Raw genomic sequence first — 19,702 nt, forward strand, 5'->3', positions numbered from 1 at the left:
ATTCCATCACCCATTCACCTACAACTAGCTTTTACTCAAGTGCCCCACTCTCCTCTTAAAATAGTTTACATCTAGCCTCCTTTTGCGAGTTTGTTTTCAGTAGCGTTGCCTTTCACTCATATTATGATATTGTGTTCCTGAGCACTGCCTTGCAGTTCCATACCGATCTCGGAAACACGCTCTGCAGTGGTTTATTATGGCACCGAACCCTCCTTTTCAGAGCTAGAAAATATATTTTACTCCTTGACCCCCATTCATTTACCATACTATAAACATGCACGTTAGGAAGAACTGGCAAAGTCAGGTGGTCGAACTTTCAAATGAAGAATGTGCTTTTGCTTCAAATTGTGGCATAATGGATGGATGAGTGACCAGGTGCATGGGCAGATAGAGTGCATGGATAGACAGATGAGTGGATGCATGAATTTATCACACATTTACTTAGTCTGACATGCAGAGCCTTACACATTCACAATATCACACACAAACTTGCTCTCAGTTATACGCCTGTCCTACTGGCTTGACCAATGCTTGTCTTCTTTATTTTAAACAGTTCGGAACACATTTTCCTTTACGCTACTGATGTGGCATTTCCCTGGAAACTGAGCGGTGAGCAGTTCGGGTCTTTTTTAGTACTAGGACCACGTTCGGATTGGTTTCTCGTGCTAAATCATGTGCAAAACGCGAGCAAAAGTAAAAGTGTCCCTAGGCTGGTGCTCATCGTGTGCACAGTTTTACCAAGGCAGCGATAGTGCCAGTCATTGGTTTTCTATGGCCTCATTTTAAACAACACTTTACAATTTGTTAAAAAGAAAGAGTAGAAAAACAGGGAAAGCTCTCCAGAGGGCACAATATGTCTATAGTAAACGGCAGGACATGCCTTTACATGTAAAAGACAACCCGATTTTCTGCAAAATATGCAAGTTTTATGCTGTAGGCAAGGAAGATGGATATATATATATATTCTTTTTTACTAACTTATAAGTAAGGTTCCCGGTTTTATGGTATATATATATTTTTTTGTTTACATTTCCATCTGTATTTATCCATATTTTTTTGGCCATCTTAATGGTATTTATCCATATTTGTATGGTAACCAGATGAGGTTTTAACTTGTATATTTCAGCATTTCTTCAACAGATGAACGTGTATACATACTTTGGTGCCTGGCAAGTTTGTGCACATTACACTGCCAAAAAAATAAAATAATAAAACCACATGAAAACAATAGCATACTAGCACAAATGCTAGTTGAGATTATGCAGTAATTTAAGCAAATCTCATTCTCGTTTTAACTCCTCATGCTGCCAATATGTAGAGGTCCTGGTCTAAGTCATTAATCGCAGCACGGAGAATCACTCAAATGAGGCCAAATTACCAGTATTTTTCTTCTTTTAAAAATAAGTACAGTCAGGAAAAATAATATTTTCTGTCTGTATTTATCTGTAAAAATGGAAAACAGGGATCCCTACTTATAACTCAATAATGGCTCGAATTCAAGTGTACTCAGAAAGATGAATGTTTGCGTTAACCCTGTCCTGACACAAACGTATCCCTTGCAGTTTATAAACAGATTATTGTGTCAGGTGCTTAACCTACTCAGCTCTTGGTGCTTTGTAGCAAAGCAAGCTACACCTCTGAATATTTGATAGTAAAAACATGTAACCTGCCAATTACAAAAACATTTTTCATTGAAAGCCGCAATCCATGGAGTTACTTTATTGGGGAATATATTGTGCCAACAATTAGTACCAGTAAAATAGGTGAGCCAGTTAAGCAACAGATTCTTGCATCATTCTAAAAGTCAATGTTTGAGCTTGTTAACAGTGAAACCCATTATCTACACGTCGTAAAAGACCAGGATTGTAAAACATCTTCTATGCAAAAAGGCAATTTAAAACGTATCTACAAAGTGATAACATAGATTATAAGAAGCCAAAGTATTCTGTTTGAGGCAATGTTGGAATTTATGAGGTCCAATAAATGGAAACCAACTACGACTGTTTGAGGAATAACGAGCTGATTGGGATGCTTCTTGACCAAAATCTGCACGCACCGGACTCTTTTTTTTCCCGATAAATATTGGCAGGTTTTACCTTCCAATATTCATCACAAAACCCATTATTACTGTAATATGTATGGGGATATGAGTTACCACACATATCAGATTTAACTGAGTCACTATTAATGAGGGCCTAGAACGAGAAAACACCACAAGACATGAGCAGTGCTCCAAAATTACTGTGCACACAGCCCCATTTACCGCATCCCAAACCACCGTTTGCCAATGCCTGATCCATGTGATGCCATGCCACAGAATGCCAACTGGCTTACCCTTCGTAATTCATTCTTCCCCTTATTCCACTATCTAAAGAGTCTCTTTCTCTCGCTCCTCAATACTGCTTCCATCCCTCACTATGCCTTTCAAGATGTATCTCTTACATTGGCCAGCCTACACTTTTACAATCTCCCATGCATTTAGGCTCCAACAGACTCATGATCTCTTTCTATCACTCAATTTCATTTTCTGTCTCTTTCATCCTTTCAGTATTTTTAACTTTCTTGCTCAAAACTCATGACATACTCTTTATCTCTTTCATTATTCCTACCTTATAGATTCAGTCCTATACTCTTGAGTAATGGCTAATTCGATTCCTTTTTCCTGTTTTGTTCCTGTCTCGAGGGAGAGATCTGCTGGGCGGGCACTTCGGCTTCTCCTCACACCTCCTTGCGCCACTACAACATTCACCTGGGTGGGTGCTGATAAGAATGACTTTGGTCACAAAGTTTTGGAATCACGTTTTAAATACTTGAAGATTCTTTGCACTTTGTTTTCTTCTGGTCTGCATTGGTTTCATTTTCTAATATGAAAGCAAAAGTATGTTTTCTGGTTATTACTTCTGAGGTCATCCGTTTCTTCGGACAGTATTGGTGTTGGTATTCCTCATGAGTAAATGACTGGAACGAGGACGTGGTTATAATGCCCCAGTTACTTAATCAATAATCTTCATTATCCTTAGTCCGAAGTGCTCGTCACAGTCATTACAGCCCTCCCTGATACTACTGGCCCCAAATGGCTTGGTATGTAAAGAAGAGGAATGTGATTGGCCATTACTTATACCGACATCAATGGGTGGGATTAAGGCAAATCCACTCCTATTTCCTGTTTTTGGTCCTGTCAATTAAGTAGGTTCACCTCACAAGTAAATGATCGTGATGAGGACTTCAGACTAAGGGTAGAGAAGATTACTGGTAAGTAACATGAACAATTACTCCCGTTCACTCTCTCAAGCTCTCTCACCATATAACTCACCCTCCCTTTTTATTCGCAGTGGATTTATTTCTCATCACTGCAAAAGAGATGTAATATAAACTCGTTCATGTTGCAGATAAGATAGAAATTGTAAAGAGAATTCGGTATGTGAAAAAACCTGTGTTTGTAATATTATTTGTGCAAGCACATGATTTTGTGGATTTAAAAAAAAAAAAAAAAAAAAAAAAAAAAAAAACACACACCTATTACCAGGTGGTAGAATCAAAGAAAAAGGGACCTGCAGATGTAGACATCACATAAGCACGAGGTTGTTAGCGCTTTTCATCATGCAAATTTGGGATCCATAAACCACTATATGAGGAATCAAAATCCATGACTGAGCCTAGTCATTAAATCAATACATTTTAATAACATGACGCACATTAGGCTTCACAAGGAAGCCACAGAGTGGCTAAGATTTCGAACCATAAAGGTTTATTAAAGATTTAAAAGGTTTAAAATTCAAAATCACCAGATTAGGGTCAATCAGTTATGAATACATGCATGCATTAGTAAATATGAACTTCAGATCATAGTCTGACAAGAAGAAAAACGATTATAAAGTTGCCTTAAAAGGAACAGTTATGTAAATCAGTTATCCCATAACGAGAGTACCCTACTCTGCTCGGAGCGATCTTAAAAGTGGATCAAAGTACGTCCAATTTGTATTCTACACTGCCCTACCTTAAATCACACAATTCTACCATTTGCCACACCTATACATGGTTCCCATAAACGCTCCAATCAGGTTAAGGCATAGAGATACAATCTATGTCTCATTGCTTTCTTCAGATACTACACAATGAAGTTCTCTAAACGACCTTCAAACTTGGTTATCTGCAACATAAAAAGATACACTGGACCAGCCTGCAGTCTGCAGGTGTCGTTCGGCCACTCACCAAAACATTTTGCAGTGATCACGTAAATTAAAACATTTCATATGCAAAAGCAAGCAAAGACTCATCACGTTTGTTAATTGCGAGTTCAGGATTCTCCTAGAAACAAGAGCACACGTTTATGAAATAAGATGGCAACGAGATATGAGCCATTATAAAATGCAGCCCCACATTAGCTATAGTCGATCTACACGTGAATAATACACATGTTCATGTAATGAAAAAACATCGAATAGGACAAAACCTTCTCAATGTCAAACTTTTTTTTTAACTGCAACAACTTCTGGCCTTCTGTATCCCCAGATTCACCTTTGGGTACAATTCATAAAGTAATTTGTTTGTGCATGTTCATCTCAAACAAATTCTCATATGAGTTTGAAACAAAATTTGAAAATTCGTAAGTGTTCCACCTATAGGACAAGCATTGGTAAAACTAACTGGTTTGGTGCTGACTGCAAACGTTTTGACTTGGTTTTATATTGGCTAGAGGAAAAAGATTTTTTGGTATCGAAAAACACACATTACCAAAGTAGTTGAAGAAACGACTGTGTGGATGTGCTCATTACGAAAGGGCAGCATGCCATAAATCATAGTGGAATTAGCCACTCCCTGAAGTGGGATGACCACCGCCTCATGCTGCATGATGGAATGAGTGGAAGAAAAACGTGAATGAGAGCAATAGACAAATGTACAGAGTATGACTGAAAACTCCTATGATTAATTAAGTTATTCACATATTGTTAGTAAATTCAAAAAGTCTTGGCAAACATCATACCGTAAACAAAATCCAATCGGTCTAGTGTTGGCTGCCAGTCTCTTGCTAATGCTTTCCTTTGTAAACCATTATTAATACTAATAAATAGTGAGGGTTGAAAATATAGAAAGGCTAGCGAAGGCAGAGTTGCATAGCTAGGTAGCAGTGCATAAACAGTGTGCAAAGATACAGTTTTGCATAGATAGATAGTGTTGCCTAACTACAAAGATTGATAGAGGTGTAAAGATAGAGAAATATGGATAGATATAGAGACAGATCAATAGGACTTGTGAAGGCTGATAGATAGGGTTGCACTGCAGATCAAAAGCTAGACATACAAATGGATTTGCAAAGACAGACGGTTGCAAAAAATAAAAGACAGAAAGGGTTACAAAGAGACAGATGAGATTGCAAAGAGAAAGGCAGATGGGGGTTGAGAAGACAAATAGACAGATTGTGTACAAAGATGGAGACAGGCCTCGAAAAATCATAAAAATATTACTAGACCTGCAGGACGAGTGACTTGACAGCTATTCGACCTAACCATAATGCGCTTGACCCATAATCTGGTCTCAGATTGTGTGATCCTAGGAAAATAGGACTTATTTTGTTTAGTTGCGCCTGTCTTCCATTAGCACATATGAGAGCTTCTCTAAATATGTGAGTTCAGCATGTCTGCTTTCAGGGGCGGCTCCTCCATAAGGGAGTAGGAGCGTCGCCCCCGCCAACAGCGGCAACCTTTTCCCAAAAAATGATAATAAACTGTGTTTATTATTGTTTTTGGGGGAAAGTGGCGGTGCCACGGGGGGGGGGGGTGAGCAATGAGTGTGTGTTTGGCTGGCCGGCCGGCCATCTCAGGTCCTGCAGGGCAGGCTGGGAACGTGTGCCTGCACTGCAGCGATGGAGGAGAGGAGAGGAGAGGAGCGGCGCAACGGAGGAGGAAACTGTTTTTTTAAATTAATTTAATCCCCCTCCAACCGCATGCTGTCCATGCCCCTTCTGCTTCGCGCAAGCCGCGACTGTCTGCTCTGCAAAAACATTTTTATTTGATTTATTAGACTAAACATTTAAAAATGCACTTTCAATAAATATATTATGAAAGCATGATGTGGTAGCACACTCATCTACAGACAGCAAATTTCCAATTGAAATAGCCACCAACTTTCTCACTGACGTGCAGCTTTACTAATAAAACTGTACAGTATACAAACAATGTGTGGAAATTGGATTTCAGCAAATACTTATAATTTGCACATCACCAAATCAGGTGTTTTGATTCTATTAAACTCTGTTTCCATCAACACTGCAAAACTTTTAAAAGTTTAATAAGTGCTTTCATAACTATATATATATATATATATATATATATATATATATATATATATATATATATATATATAGAGAGAGAGAGAGAGAGAGAGAGAGAGAGAGAGAGAGAGAGAGAGAGAGAGAGAGAGAGAGAGAGAGAGAGAGAGAGAGAGAGAGAACTATTTGTACAATTACTTTACAAGCTATTTAAATGTTGTGTGTTGGAAAAATATTACATCCTTTTATTTTACACTGCCTGTACCCCAGCATGACTATCAGGCAGCTCGCTTTACTTTTATTTCGTTGACTGTTAGAGGATCTTGTAAACACCAATCTCTAGGATAAAATAAGCAACAATCTGTAAAACAGCCTAAGCTGATATTTGACCTCTATCTTTCATAGAAGCACAGCAAAATGGGTCAAGACAAAAATAAGGTTTAAAGGCATCTTTATTGCTCTCTTTCAGAACACTTGTTCTTTGCCAGGAGCTCTCTAACCAGACCGGGCCAGTAGGCCCTAAATATTGCTCACCCTGATAAAGTGTGACTCACCATAGCAAATGGGCAAGTAGATTTCTTGAGGCCAGAGGAAAAGTATTACAAAGATAGATCGATAGAGAAAGACATATGACTAATACACGGGGCCAGATTTACATATTGATAGTATGGATACTCCATCACAACAGAGCATACATACCTCCGAATGAAGGTCTGCCTGCCTCCAATATGAAGGTCTGCCTGCCTGATTTAATTGCGGGCGGACCTTCAGTTTGGCCATGGCGGAAACAACTCTGCCTCCGTTGGGCCCACAGACAGGAAACTGGAATAGACTGCTAGGCTTCAATTACTGGCGTAATAGTTAAAGGTTTATATAAAAACGATATACAAGATCACTGAAAGCAAACTAGAGAGCCATATATGCAGGACATACAGATTTAATTGATTTGCAGGTATAAATGTAGTCTTCAATTAAAATACATAACAACATGACATAAAGGAGTCCAGTTATAAATGCACTCCATGGCATGCATATTAAAAAACAATAACTAAAAGAACAGTTTTAAATGGACACAATCTGGTATGCTGTGAAATAGTAACAGTCAAACAAAGGCCACTACAAGATTAATTTACAACATTAGAATGAGGCATGAACTGATAAAACTGGAATGTGCTCTATGCTTACATTAAAAGCAAAATGAAGTGATGGTAGACAGCATAAGAATGATAGAGTTGTGAGAATTCCAAAAGGTCATAGCTACACCCATGACACCCTATGACATACTTAAATCTGCAAGTGTCCATTTACATCTTTTTTAGGTCTCGCTTAGGCAGCATTTGTGCTGCCTCTTTGAAACAGGCATTCACTTTTTTTTATTTTTTTTATGAACAATGAATACATGCCAATGCTGAACCCCACCGATGCTCAGTTATCACTGCCCAATGCCCAGGCAATCAGTGCAGCCTGAGCCCTAGGAGCATGATTTATGCGAGCACTCGCCTGAATTCCATTTTCCAAAATGGACAGCGTGTTTTAAGCTGAAGCATCAAAAAGAAAGCTCTTGTGTTAGAGCAAAGAGTGTGTCAGAATCTTCATCTCACCTGTATAAACAGACGGGGATAAAACACCCCCCGCTTGTTTACTTGAACAAAATCCAGCGATGCCAACATGCTTTTGTTCTGACCGCACCAATGAAGGGGGTTAAAAGTAGCTGCCTGCTCTCCTAGCAGTTCTCTGACCTTAAACAGCTCTCTCTTGTTGCTGCCAAGTCCTTGGGCTATGTGCATTCAATTAAGGGTACAAGAGCATGAAACCGCCTTTTGGGAATATCCATTTCTGGTCAGCGGTGAGGGCAGTGCAGGTCTCGCTCTGCCCTGCAGTTCATCTCCAGCTGAGAGTACACATAAGCCGTAAGTAAACAGATTTAATTCATTGCAATCTGGCATCCGCTAATTTTCATTATGTGTATTGCCACTCCATGCCTAAAACAACAGACACCACCAACACACCCAAAAAAATAAAAATAGCTCCTGTGCTCTGGATAATCACTTTGTTCTGCCCTGGTTTAAAGTTTTACAGAAGCCCCTCCCCATTTGCTTCAGTTAATGTGACATGTGCCAGGAGGCTGCTGATTAATACCAAGGAAGTACTTACTCCCCGCCAACCTGTAGCACTTCTTGAACAACAGACTATTTCATTTCCTCCGTGAAACGCAACGAGGAGGCTGTTTTGTATGTGGTAAAATGAACCACATGTTGTTAAGCTCGGACAGTCTTGGTGGAATGTGCTGTTTGATCACGCATCATCAGGGGCAGTAAGCGCTATACAAATCACACTTGTGGTGTGAATCCGGATGTATGATGGAAGAACGCATGCGCCAACGACACATGCCTGAACTACGCGGTCAGAACAATGACCGCGTTATTTCCACAAATGCCTTGATCACGCATGCCTTTACAACGCTTTTTCATTGCAAAGGCATGTCTAGTAAAGGCATGTGTGGAACGGCATTCGTGGTTTACGCTTGGCACCCCCCACCCTCTCTAAAAATACAACTATCCCAACCCCCTACCTGCACTAAAAAGAAAACTACTCTGACCCCCCCCACCCACCCTGAAAAACTACCCCAATACCCCCATGTCCCCTAGCCCTAAAACCTACCGACCCCAAAAACAACTGACCCCACCCCAAAAATAAAACTTCCCCACCCCTAAAAACAAAATTATCCTGACACCCCACAACAAAAATAAAACTACCGACCCCCCCACAAAATAAAACTACCCTCACCCACCCCAAAAATAAACGACCCTGACCCCCCACCCACCCCTAAAAGCTACCCTTATACCCCTCATTCACCCTGAGCCCTAAAACCTACCCCCAACCTGCCCTAAAAACAACCAACACCCACCCCCAAAAGTAAAACTTCCCCACCTTTAAATACAAAATTACCCTCCCACCCACAGCCTAAAAACCCACCCTAAATACAAAATTACCCCAACCCCCACTTCTACCCTAAAAACCAAAGTACCCACAATACAAAATTACCCCGACCCCCGCCCCTCAAACCCACTCCCCACCTGCTCTAAATACAAAATGACCCTGACACCCTGCCCTCTAAAAGCCCGCCGCCCACCCTAAATACAAAATTACCCCTACCCCGAACCCAAAAACAAAACTACCCCCAGCCCAACTTGCCTGACCGCGTCCTCTCCCGATGCGGACTCCCTTTTTCTCCGTCTTAACCATGCATGTGCGTTGTTCAGCACATGCGTGGTTAAGGCAGAGAAAAAGGGAGTTGTTGTTAACGCAAGTGTGGTTCCGCTTGCGTTAACAACGACGTTTTGGTTCCGGTGTCATTGTTGAGGATGTTTACCACCAAAACGACTGCAATTTCACTAAGGGTTGTCACGCTCCATGTAATGGATGCATGGTTCTGTTCTGCTCCGTCCTTTCCCATCCTAGTGCATTTTGGGTACCGTAGTCTAGCACTTGATATCAATTTCCAAAAGAAAGGCCCAGTTCTGGCGGATAAAATCAGGACTTAGGGAAATCGCCTAATTGTGTTTTTAAAACTGTAGGTGGAGCAAGACCCAGTCCTTTCTAAGGAAGTCCTTTCCGATTTCCAGTCACTTGGGTCAGGCTGCAGTAGTCCTGGGCACATCGCTGCAGGTCCCAAAGGACAGGCTGCTTCTGTCTGGTTCTAGAATTATCGAGTGCCTTTCAAGGGGAACAAGTTGCTCCTTTCCCGACGCCACAGTGCTCTAGCCGTTGTTGAGAGTGTATCATACTAGTGTGTCGCCCACCTGGTATTTTGCTGCCTCTGTCCATTATTGCATTCAGATACAATACAACTGACACTAAACCTGAAATAAGATAGGACTATTAGCTTTGTCAGTGGTTGTCAGCTGAATAAGGTAAATCCCTGGCGACCCATTACCCAGGACATTGTGCTGCATGACTCCACACTTAGGGTCTAAAGGGCAAGACCTAGTGGCTACGCCAACGCTTGTTCTGAGAATTCGGATATTTGAGCTTCACTAACAAAGCCACTCGCGCACATACTTTTTACTTACATATGTAAACACCTAAATCTACAAGTGCAAACGACATTTTGCAATTCATAATGTTTTGATTTTGCACTGGTAAATGCCCACATAATGCTTACTGTGTAACTGTGCGAGCAGGGGTACGTCGTGGGCATTCCAATGTGTTAATGCCGTAGAACGATTGTAAACACCCACAAACGAATGTGATTTGGATCATTTACAAACTATTTTTAGATCCTATCCCACCATATAAATGTTCGAAGATTTATTCCTGTGAAAGGCATTAAACCCTATCCATGGTGGAATGGCGAAGGAAACCCCTCAAAGAAAATGGTGGGTTGGACGAGAATGGGTTTCTCGCTGGAGAAAATGTTTTCTCGTAGAGAAAAGGAAAAAAAAAACACTTTACTAAGGGTATTCGCATTTTTTGGGACTGTTAAAAAAAACATAAACGTGTATATTCTCACATGCAAGACAGCAATTCGCAAAAGGTTTCCAGAAGTGCACACGACATCTGCCACTTTTACAAGTTTCTGGGTGGAGCACTGCAGCTTTGTGAATGCCCATAGCCTATATATGCACCAAAGTGAGTACTGATTTTCAACATTTTGCTTAAAGACTCAGGGGCTTTTTCTTTATCTGGAGTTATTCCAGGGTAAAAGAGCTGAGGGAAGTAGAAAAAGCGTAGCATTTTGAGGTTTGGGAGAGCTAGCCATAACTTTGCCAATGAAAGCCATGAGGTAGTGGCAAAAATTACAAGCAGTGGCAAGGCCAAAATGATCGTCTTTGGGACCTATTGGCTTTTCAAATGTTTTTTTAGCAATACTGTACAGCAGTATTTCCGAGCCTCGGGGTCCCTGAAACTTCCTCATGGTCTCCGTGACTGCTTGGAAAATTAAATAATATTAACAGATGAATAAAGTTTATATAAATAAAGTGACTAAATGTACAATTGAAAATTATAAAACATACTGTAAATGTCAAGTAAATTAAAAATGTGGAATCTAAAAATTAAATGAGTATCTTCACATTGATTAGTGGGAGCAGTGCAGGTGTATCAAACAGAATATATTATATAGACGATGTGTGGCTTCAATCGAATTTAGAAAAGCTCTGACCTTCCTAGTAAAATGAAATGTTTTTTTCAATTTATATTTGTTTGCAAATTAAATAAAATGTGTTATCATTTGTTGATGTGTTTGATGATGCTGGTTTCTTTCTTTGTGAATTGTTTTGCATTTCAATTCATCAACAGTGTTTAGGCTTCCAGTAATGACTTAGTGGGGGGGGCCCCGGATTCCAGTAACGATTCAGTGGGGGTTCGCGGGTTCCACTAATGAGAAAGTGGGGGTCCACAGAAGTCAAAAGGTTGGTAACCACTGCTGTACAGCATCCTTGATGCTATGCAGCATGGCTAAATAGGACACACAATCATCCCAAGGATTTGATTGTAATCCATTTTCCAATGTCAGATGTGCCTGACAACATCCAGCTTTAAGGGTGCCTTCCACAGGGTTTTTCACCTGGTGGCAGTACTTTGGAAATGCAGCCTTAGACAGTAGGTCTTGTCTGGTAAGCCTAAGCACCTCTGTGAACTGGCCTTCCCATTGGTAAACAAAAAGAAAACCTTAAAGTTTTACTTTATTCTTAAGGTCCGAACTGCTGGCTATTATAAAAGGGAAAGCCTCCTGTCCACAAGACAGGACTAGCATTAATTTGGTCTTTATGACCTTACGCAGAAGGACCATGCAGTGTCCTATACATACGTCCTCTCTAAGGGGAAGATTCTATGACAATCGTTTGTTAAGGAAAAGAGATGGTGTCTAGGGGAGCCTGTGCCTCGATCTAGTGGGACTCGAGTACCATGTCTTAGTTAATATATTTCTTGTCAACCAAGCACCAGGGGCCAGATGTAGCAAAGGTTTTTACCCACTCTGTGTCTATGGGAAAAAGTGTTCGTACATATGGCCCCAGGATCTTTATTTTGGAAGTATTAGCGCCCAGTTTATTAACTATATTCAAATCCCATAATCCTTCTCCCGTCCTCTCAAAAGGGATAGTAGTTTAATTCAAAATAAACAGAACCCTCCATTGAAGAAGTTGTAGAAGAAGCGAGGCTATGTTTAGGGGGAATGACCTTGACTTTTCCCAGGCTCTCCCAAGGTTGGCAGTTTAAAGGCTAAACAATAGAGGAGCCAAAGCTAAAGAATAGAGGAGACAAAATGGGGAAGCAATTTTTACAAGGATACCTTTACCACACATGTATTTGTGCCTTTACCACTTATACCTTTACCACTCATGGTAAGTTAAGTGTACGTATACTCACATAACAGTAAGGCTAAGTTTAGCATTGAAGGGTAGGTAGTGCTAAAGGTAATGTTAGGCTTTAGGGGTGGGCAGTGGTAAAAGAATGTTAGGAGTAAATTTAACAAGAAAGTGGGGCTCGGGGGTTCCATTCCCCCCCCACCAAGAAATGTAATTACATATTTAGTTTAAGGGTGGGTAATGCTAAAGAGAAGTATTGGAAAGGCATGCATGATAAAGATATCTGCTTGGGATTGCTCATACAACCGCCCAAATGCAGATATGCTTCAGGCCTTTATTGGTGTCTTCTCATCTTGAGACTCTAGGACTATTACCAGCCTTTACCCTGACACACGTTTGAGTACAGAGAGGCGACACCTCTCAAAGCATCTGAAATACCCGGGCAAAGTGGTTTCCTTACAAACTAAAACAGTTCACACTGTCCAAGGCAGCTGTAAAATATTCTATATACCATGTGAACAAGTCCTCTGACGCCCCCATATCCCTTTACCTAACATCAAGATGCTAGAAAGATCATAAACATCATGGCTACAACACTCGCCGCTGTGCTAATCGTAGGCCTAAACCTTGTTTAACAGGTTATTAAGCGCTTATTCAAAAGTTTTCTAATTCACCTGAAGGGATACTAGTGTAGACTTTTACAGTGATGTCTAGCAGGGCAATTAATAGAAAATTAGTAATGTCACCCTTTTACGAAGGAAGTGAAGTGGACAACCTCTGGAGCAATTAGGAACCTGAGGAATCTGCCACGTGGCTCTAAATAACATATTAAGGGTCATATATACAACAGCATTGTTTTGGTCAGAAATGCTTTATCATATGTGCAAAACATAAATTGCAATCCACTAACATGTTACCAAATGACAATTTGTGTTTAGCGATTTGGTATTTGGAAGAGTCTTGTTTAGGGCAGCCTTTCCAATTACCAAATTGCAATGCTATGTATAAATGTTTTGCAACCAAATTACAGTTGCAAAACATTCTTTTTTACTGAAACCTCAAGAGTGGTGGTAACCATTCGCAAATGGGAAGGGGTCCACTTGGGACCCCTTACACTTTCTGAATGCTGAAACAAATATTTAAGAGCAGGCAGTGGTCCCTTGCAGGTAGTGGTCTATGGAACCACTGCCTACTTCTAAAAAAAAAAAAAAATGAAACTTAAACGTTTCATCTTATTTGTTGAAACAAATGCCATTTGTCTTTAAGGAAAACGGGTTGCATTCATGAAAAAAAATTGCTTTTTAATAAAGTAATCAGAGACCTGGTGGTCTGCTGAACCCAGGAGGCCACCATCGCTGTGATGGCTCCAATTTCCAGTGGGTCGCAAATTGCAAGCTACCTCATTAATAATCATGAGGTAGATCCATTTGAGATCCCATTAGGAATTGCCATCTAAAGTCTGTAAGTTGTCTTACATTAGGAATTGTGATTTCCTAAATTGCAATTAGGAAATCATAATTCCTATACTTTGCACATACGGCTCTAAGACTGCATACCCTGTACTCAAGGTCTGATTTGAACAACATGCTTGGTATTCTGCTAGGGCCCTGCAAAACATTCCACAAACCCCAATTTAGTGTTTAAAAAATGTATTATGTCTTTATTACCTCTCAGTTTGATTACTGTACACCTACCCTTCAAAGAGGCCTATACAATTCTCACAGTTTGTGTCATTCATTTCATCCAAGTTGCTGGAAACAGGCAGATCTTGCTTTGGTCTTTTAAACAGGATAGCTTATAACCAAGTTCCTACTGCGCATCATAAACATCTATTTTCTCCTTCCAAACATGCCCATTACAAACACAGCTATTTTACCAAGATTGTAGCTTTTAGGAGGGAAATTGAATTCTGCAACAACATTAACTCACTGAGATATGTCACTTAAAAATTCAAAGCTGTGATCTACAAGGTCGTGCTATGCGGCACGATAAACCATAACCAAATGTCTAGTGAAATTCATACATAGATAGACGTAGAAGGATTGTGACGGCGTAAGCCACTCTCCTCAATGCATGCCCAATCTTTTAGTACACATAGAAAATTAAAGTGTATATGGTGCAGTACTCTTAGTGGTAAAAATACAAAAATACTACAAATTGCCTTAAAATCACGAATCCTTCAGAACCTGTATATCCAGTTAATCATAATGCAAACCAAGTTTGGAATAATCCTGGTAGGTCATCCTTGTCAGCGTTCCATTGAGTTTGGGGGGGGGGGGGGGGGAGAATCATAAGTGTTTCATTGTTAACCAATCAATTTCATCACATGCTTTTAGAACAACATTTCTTAACGTTTTATGAAAGAACGGGGTTGTGCCTGTACTGCCAACTCTGCCCATTCCGACTGACAGCGGGACCAGCATCAGGAAACCCCTGTGGTTCACGGACGCCCTCAAAGAATCCAAGAAATCCTGCCGTACCCTCGAAAAAACCTGGCGCAGAGAACACACCACAAAAAACATGTTAGCACTCAAGATCGCCACCCGTGAACACCACCAGCTGATCCGCTCCACCAAAAGGACATGATTCAAAGAGCGACTAGACAACAAAACCCACAACAGCAAAGAACTCTTCAACATCGTCAAAGAGCTCTCCAACCCCAGCTCCAACGTCATCAAGCCCTCACAAGAACTCTGCAATTCCCTCGCTAGATTCTTCCACCGAAAGATCGCAGACCTACATGGACAGCTTCGGACCCCAGACCCTGCCGCCCACCACCAACCAACAGCCCCCACCACTACACTCAACGCCTGGACCCCCATCAGCTCTGAGGAGACCAGAATCACCATGAACACCATCCACTCCGGCTCCCCCTCGGACCCGTGCCCCCATCACATGTTCAACAAAGCCAACTCCATCATCGCCCCCTATCTCCGGAGCATCATCAACAGCTCGTTCTCATCTGCCACCTTCCCCGAGAGCTGGAAACACGCAGAATTCAACGCCCTCCTGAAAAAACCCACGGCTGACCCCAATGACCTGAAGAACTTCCGCCCCATTTCTCTTCTCCCCTTCCCGGCCAAGGTCATCGAGAAGATTGTCAACAAGCAGCTGACCAATTTTCTTTAAGCTAACAACTCGCTCGACCCTTCCCAATCAGGATTTCAGGCCAACCACAGCACAGAAACCGCCCTCATCAGAGTCACCGACGACTTCAGAACTCTGATGGACAACGGAGAAACAACCGCCCTCATCCTCCTGGACCTCTCGGCTGCCTTCGACACCGTGTGCCATCGCACCCTAATAACCCGCCTCCGCTCCACTGGAATCCTAGGACAGGCCCTTGACCGGATCATCCCTTTCCTCTCCGACAGAACCCAAAGAGTCTACCTCCCGCCCTTCCGCTCAGAACCCACCGAGATCATCTGCGGCGTACCCCAAGGTTCCTCGCTCAGCCCAACCCTCTTCAATGAGCCCCCTCGCCGACATCGCACGCAAACACAACATCAACATCATCTCCTACGCCGACGACACCCAGCTGATACTCTCCCTCACCAAAGACCCAACCACTGCCAAAATCAACTTACAGGAAGGTATGAAAGACGTCGCGGAATGGATGAAGCTCAGCGGTCTAAAGCGGAACTCAGACAAGACGGAGGTCCTCATCCTCGGACAATCCCCTTCCGCCTGGGACGACTCCTGGTGGCCCACGGATCTGGGCACCGCACCAACCCCCTCAGACCACGCACGCAACCTCGGATTCATCCTGGACCCCCTCCTCGTCATCATGCTTCAACACCATACGCATGCTCCGAAAAATCTTCCGATGGATCCCTGCCGAAACCAGAAAGACAGTTACCCATGCCCTCGCCACAAGCCATCTGGACTACGGAAACACCCTGTATGCAGGGACCACCGCAAAGCTACAGAAACGTCTTCAGTGCATACAGAACACCTCCGCACGCCTCATCCTCGACATCCCCCGCCACAGCCACATATCCGCCCACCTGAAACACCTGCACTGGCTCCCCATAAACAAGAGGATCACCTTCAGGCTCCTCACCCACGCACACAAAGCTCTCCACAGAATGGGCCCCGAATACCTCAACAGCCGCCTCTCGTTCTACACGCCCACCCGTCAGCTTCGCTCAGCCAGCCTCACCCTCGCCATCATCCCACGTATCCGCAGAACCACCGCAGGAGGAAAATCCTTCACCTACCTGGCAGCCAAAGCATGGAACTCCCTCCCCGCATACCTAAGAACTTCCCAGGACCATCTCGCCTTCAGAAAGCGCCTCAAGACATGGCTTTTCGAGCAGCAGTAATTCACCCTACCTCCCCATCGCCTTGAGACCCTCTCGGGTGAGTAGCGCGCTCTATAAATGCATTGATTGATTGATTGATTGCCATATTTCCAATGCTGCTGGAACAATTTCCAGATTCAGGGACGCTTCAGTGTTACATCACTGAAGTTACAGAGATTGTGAAAAATCCAAGCGTAACGCTAAGAACAAGTGCAGCAAACGAGCCACGTCCACGCCACAAGAGAGTGGTAAAGGCATGTTATGTGGCACACTTTAGAGCTTAGTCAGACGGAGGTTACAAAAGCGGGGTATGGCAGGACACCGCCATTTACCGACAGTACATTTCCCATTGAAATGGCCACTAAGTTTGCATTTTTACTGACTGAACTATATAGCACACAAATCACATGTGGAAATCAGATTTCTCAAATATTTATCATGTGTGCTTCACCAAGTAAAGTGCCTCAATTTGTTTGGAACGTGTTAAAATCTTTGTTTTCATCCTACTTTGGAACTGCAAAAAAAAAAGGTGTTTTCGTTATGCTTTTCTAACTGCTGTTACATTTTGAATAATTTGTACGGTTCATATACAGACATTTAAAAATTGCGAGGTGTGCCCCGTGGTCGTTCCTACAAACTCCTTGTACCCCAACAAGATTGTGCCAGTACCACTTTACAAAATCCTCTCTCGTTCCAATTCTACATTTAACATAACCTCAATTTTCAACTCTATGAATGCACAACAAATGTGATAAGAAAAAAAAAAAAAAATCTAAATACCATTATCACTCATTCGCCGTTTTGGGGCGTGCTTACAGCACCGCCGAATTCCTATTTAAAATACCTTTGCATATTTAAATCACATAATGTCAACAGTTGCAGGAACATTAATTTCCATAGGTGGCGTAGATTTCCTCCCCGAAAAGAGGACCAGAAGGTGGTTTCCCCCCCCCCCCCCCCACAGGCAGAGTGTCCATCTCATCAGACCGGAATATCACCTCCGTTTTATTTCGTCATAGCTTTTAGCGGGTTAGTTTTTATTTTACTTTGTTGTCTTGAGATAACACACAATTTATTTCTCGAAATACGGAGTCCCTGAAAAATACCATGCTGAGTTTGTGAGGAAAGCACGTGCTCTTCCACATGTAATGTTTGATTTTTTAAAACAATTTGTTTACAGTTTTATATAGCGCGAACTGCACCCAAAGTTATGAAACAGCTTTAAATAAGCACCAGCTATCACGGTTACGTTTTTGGTAAGACAAAGGGAGTTTAAACGATGTCTAAACTCACAGAATGGTCAGCCGACGCCGAGAAGATACAACCTGGTTCCAAAGTCGGCAGCTCGGGCAGCTACGCCACGTTGTCTCTCTGCCCAATAGCAGCCATGGTTTCTGATAATGGTCTTTGCAGGTATTTCGAAGGGGACTCGCCAGTGCGTGACCCCCCTCATGTGAAAAGGTGCGACATCGTAGTTCATGCACCCTTTGTGTAGGGAAAAAAACAAAAGCCGCGCCGTTGTGTAAGCCCTCAAAACAGTCAATGCATTTCAACATGAATCGGATTTTGATCAAAATGACCCTCGAGCGGTATATTTTTAACGACGAAATGTTAAGTAGAGATAACGCAAACTGTCTACGGACTATGTTCCCTCCAGGCACTAGGACCAGGTGTTATCACGACCCAGCTAAGTCGTGTTACTTTTATCGGCCTCAGAGGGATAGAGGACTACGTGGCCCGACAAAGGAGGTGACATGCGACATCCAGTTTACAGTTAGATTTTGCTGAGCAGCCATTGCCCCCGCACTCTCACTCCAATCAACAATTCACTAAATTTAGGGATGAATGTTTACTAACCGCCAATAGAAACATGAAGGCTCATTTAACCCCAAGCAACCATACTTCCTTTGAACTGTGAATGGAAAAAAGTCGTACTTACTAAGCGCAACCCTGCTCGTGGTGGTAAAAGCCGCTGCCGTTTGCACAGCCTCGCTCAGTGACAATTAGTCTGAAAGTATTCGTACCTTGCTGTCAGCCGTAACACGGCGGCGTTTTTCAGTCTAAGAGTTTTTCAGAAGAAACTGTCAGCCGCGCCCATTCGCTGGGTGGGAGGGACTATGTCAGGGGCCTCCTACCTCCGGGGTGAACTTCATTGAGCGCAGCAGTGACGAGAGCCTAATTCGCATATTCAGCATTGTCACCGCAATTTCTGTCATTACGTTCCTTACATTAGTGGGAGAGCGTTTGAATCCCAGTCTGACCTTCTTCTAATATTCCAATATACACCTGGAGAGTTTTCTCTCAAATCGGCTACACGGGAATATATTACAACAGGGCAACAGCGATTATTATTACCCATTTAAAGGTAACAAATCTGCAGACCTCAGGAGGATAAGAGGCGCAGTCTGCCTTGCTTGATCTTGTGACCTGCAGCTCACAGTAGGGGCAAGCAGCAAGAGTCGAAATCAGTGACCCCCTTCTTGCTACTTTAGCATTCAAACCTGCATTGAGCGCTGCTGAGATATGTCTGGAGTACCCTTCACGCCCTCAGATTCTGATGAGGTGAACTCAACCTTTAATTAATCCATAATTAATAAATTAGCTTCAAGTTAGGCAAGGGTACTGTTGCACTGTTGGTAACTGTTGTTCTGTTGACTCTTTTTGCAGGGTCATCCCCAATCTTTTTGCCTCCTTCTTCCTAATTATTCTGACCAGTTTTTGTTGGCTTAAGGACTCTGGGCACTTTACCACTGCTAAACAGTGCTAAAGTGCAAATGCTCTCTGTGTAAATTGTACTGTCGATTGGTTTATCCAGAATT

General features: G+C 42.3%; 1 protein-coding gene across 5 annotated transcripts in view; it reads right to left on the reverse strand.

Moving 5' to 3' along the window:
• The window catches only part of LOC138246160 (histo-blood group ABO system transferase-like), a 317,788-nt gene extending 298,803 nt beyond the window's left edge, over positions 1 to 18,985 (reverse strand). For 4 of the 5 annotated variants that reach the window (XM_069200462.1, XM_069200463.1, XM_069200461.1 and 1 more), the window contains exon 1: positions 18,823 to 18,985. The gene's annotated coding sequence lies outside the window, so the exon portion shown is untranslated. Of the gene's footprint in view, positions 1 to 16,799; positions 16,812 to 18,822 lie in introns of those variants that run through there. The other variant, XM_069200460.1, reaches the window with a different exon arrangement.
• Positions 18,986 to 19,702: the final 717 nt, after the last annotated feature.

Source organism: Pleurodeles waltl, chromosome 7, assembly GCF_031143425.1.
Source record: "Pleurodeles waltl isolate 20211129_DDA chromosome 7, aPleWal1.hap1.20221129, whole genome shotgun sequence".
Lineage (NCBI taxonomy): Eukaryota > Metazoa > Chordata > Amphibia > Caudata > Salamandridae > Pleurodeles > Pleurodeles waltl.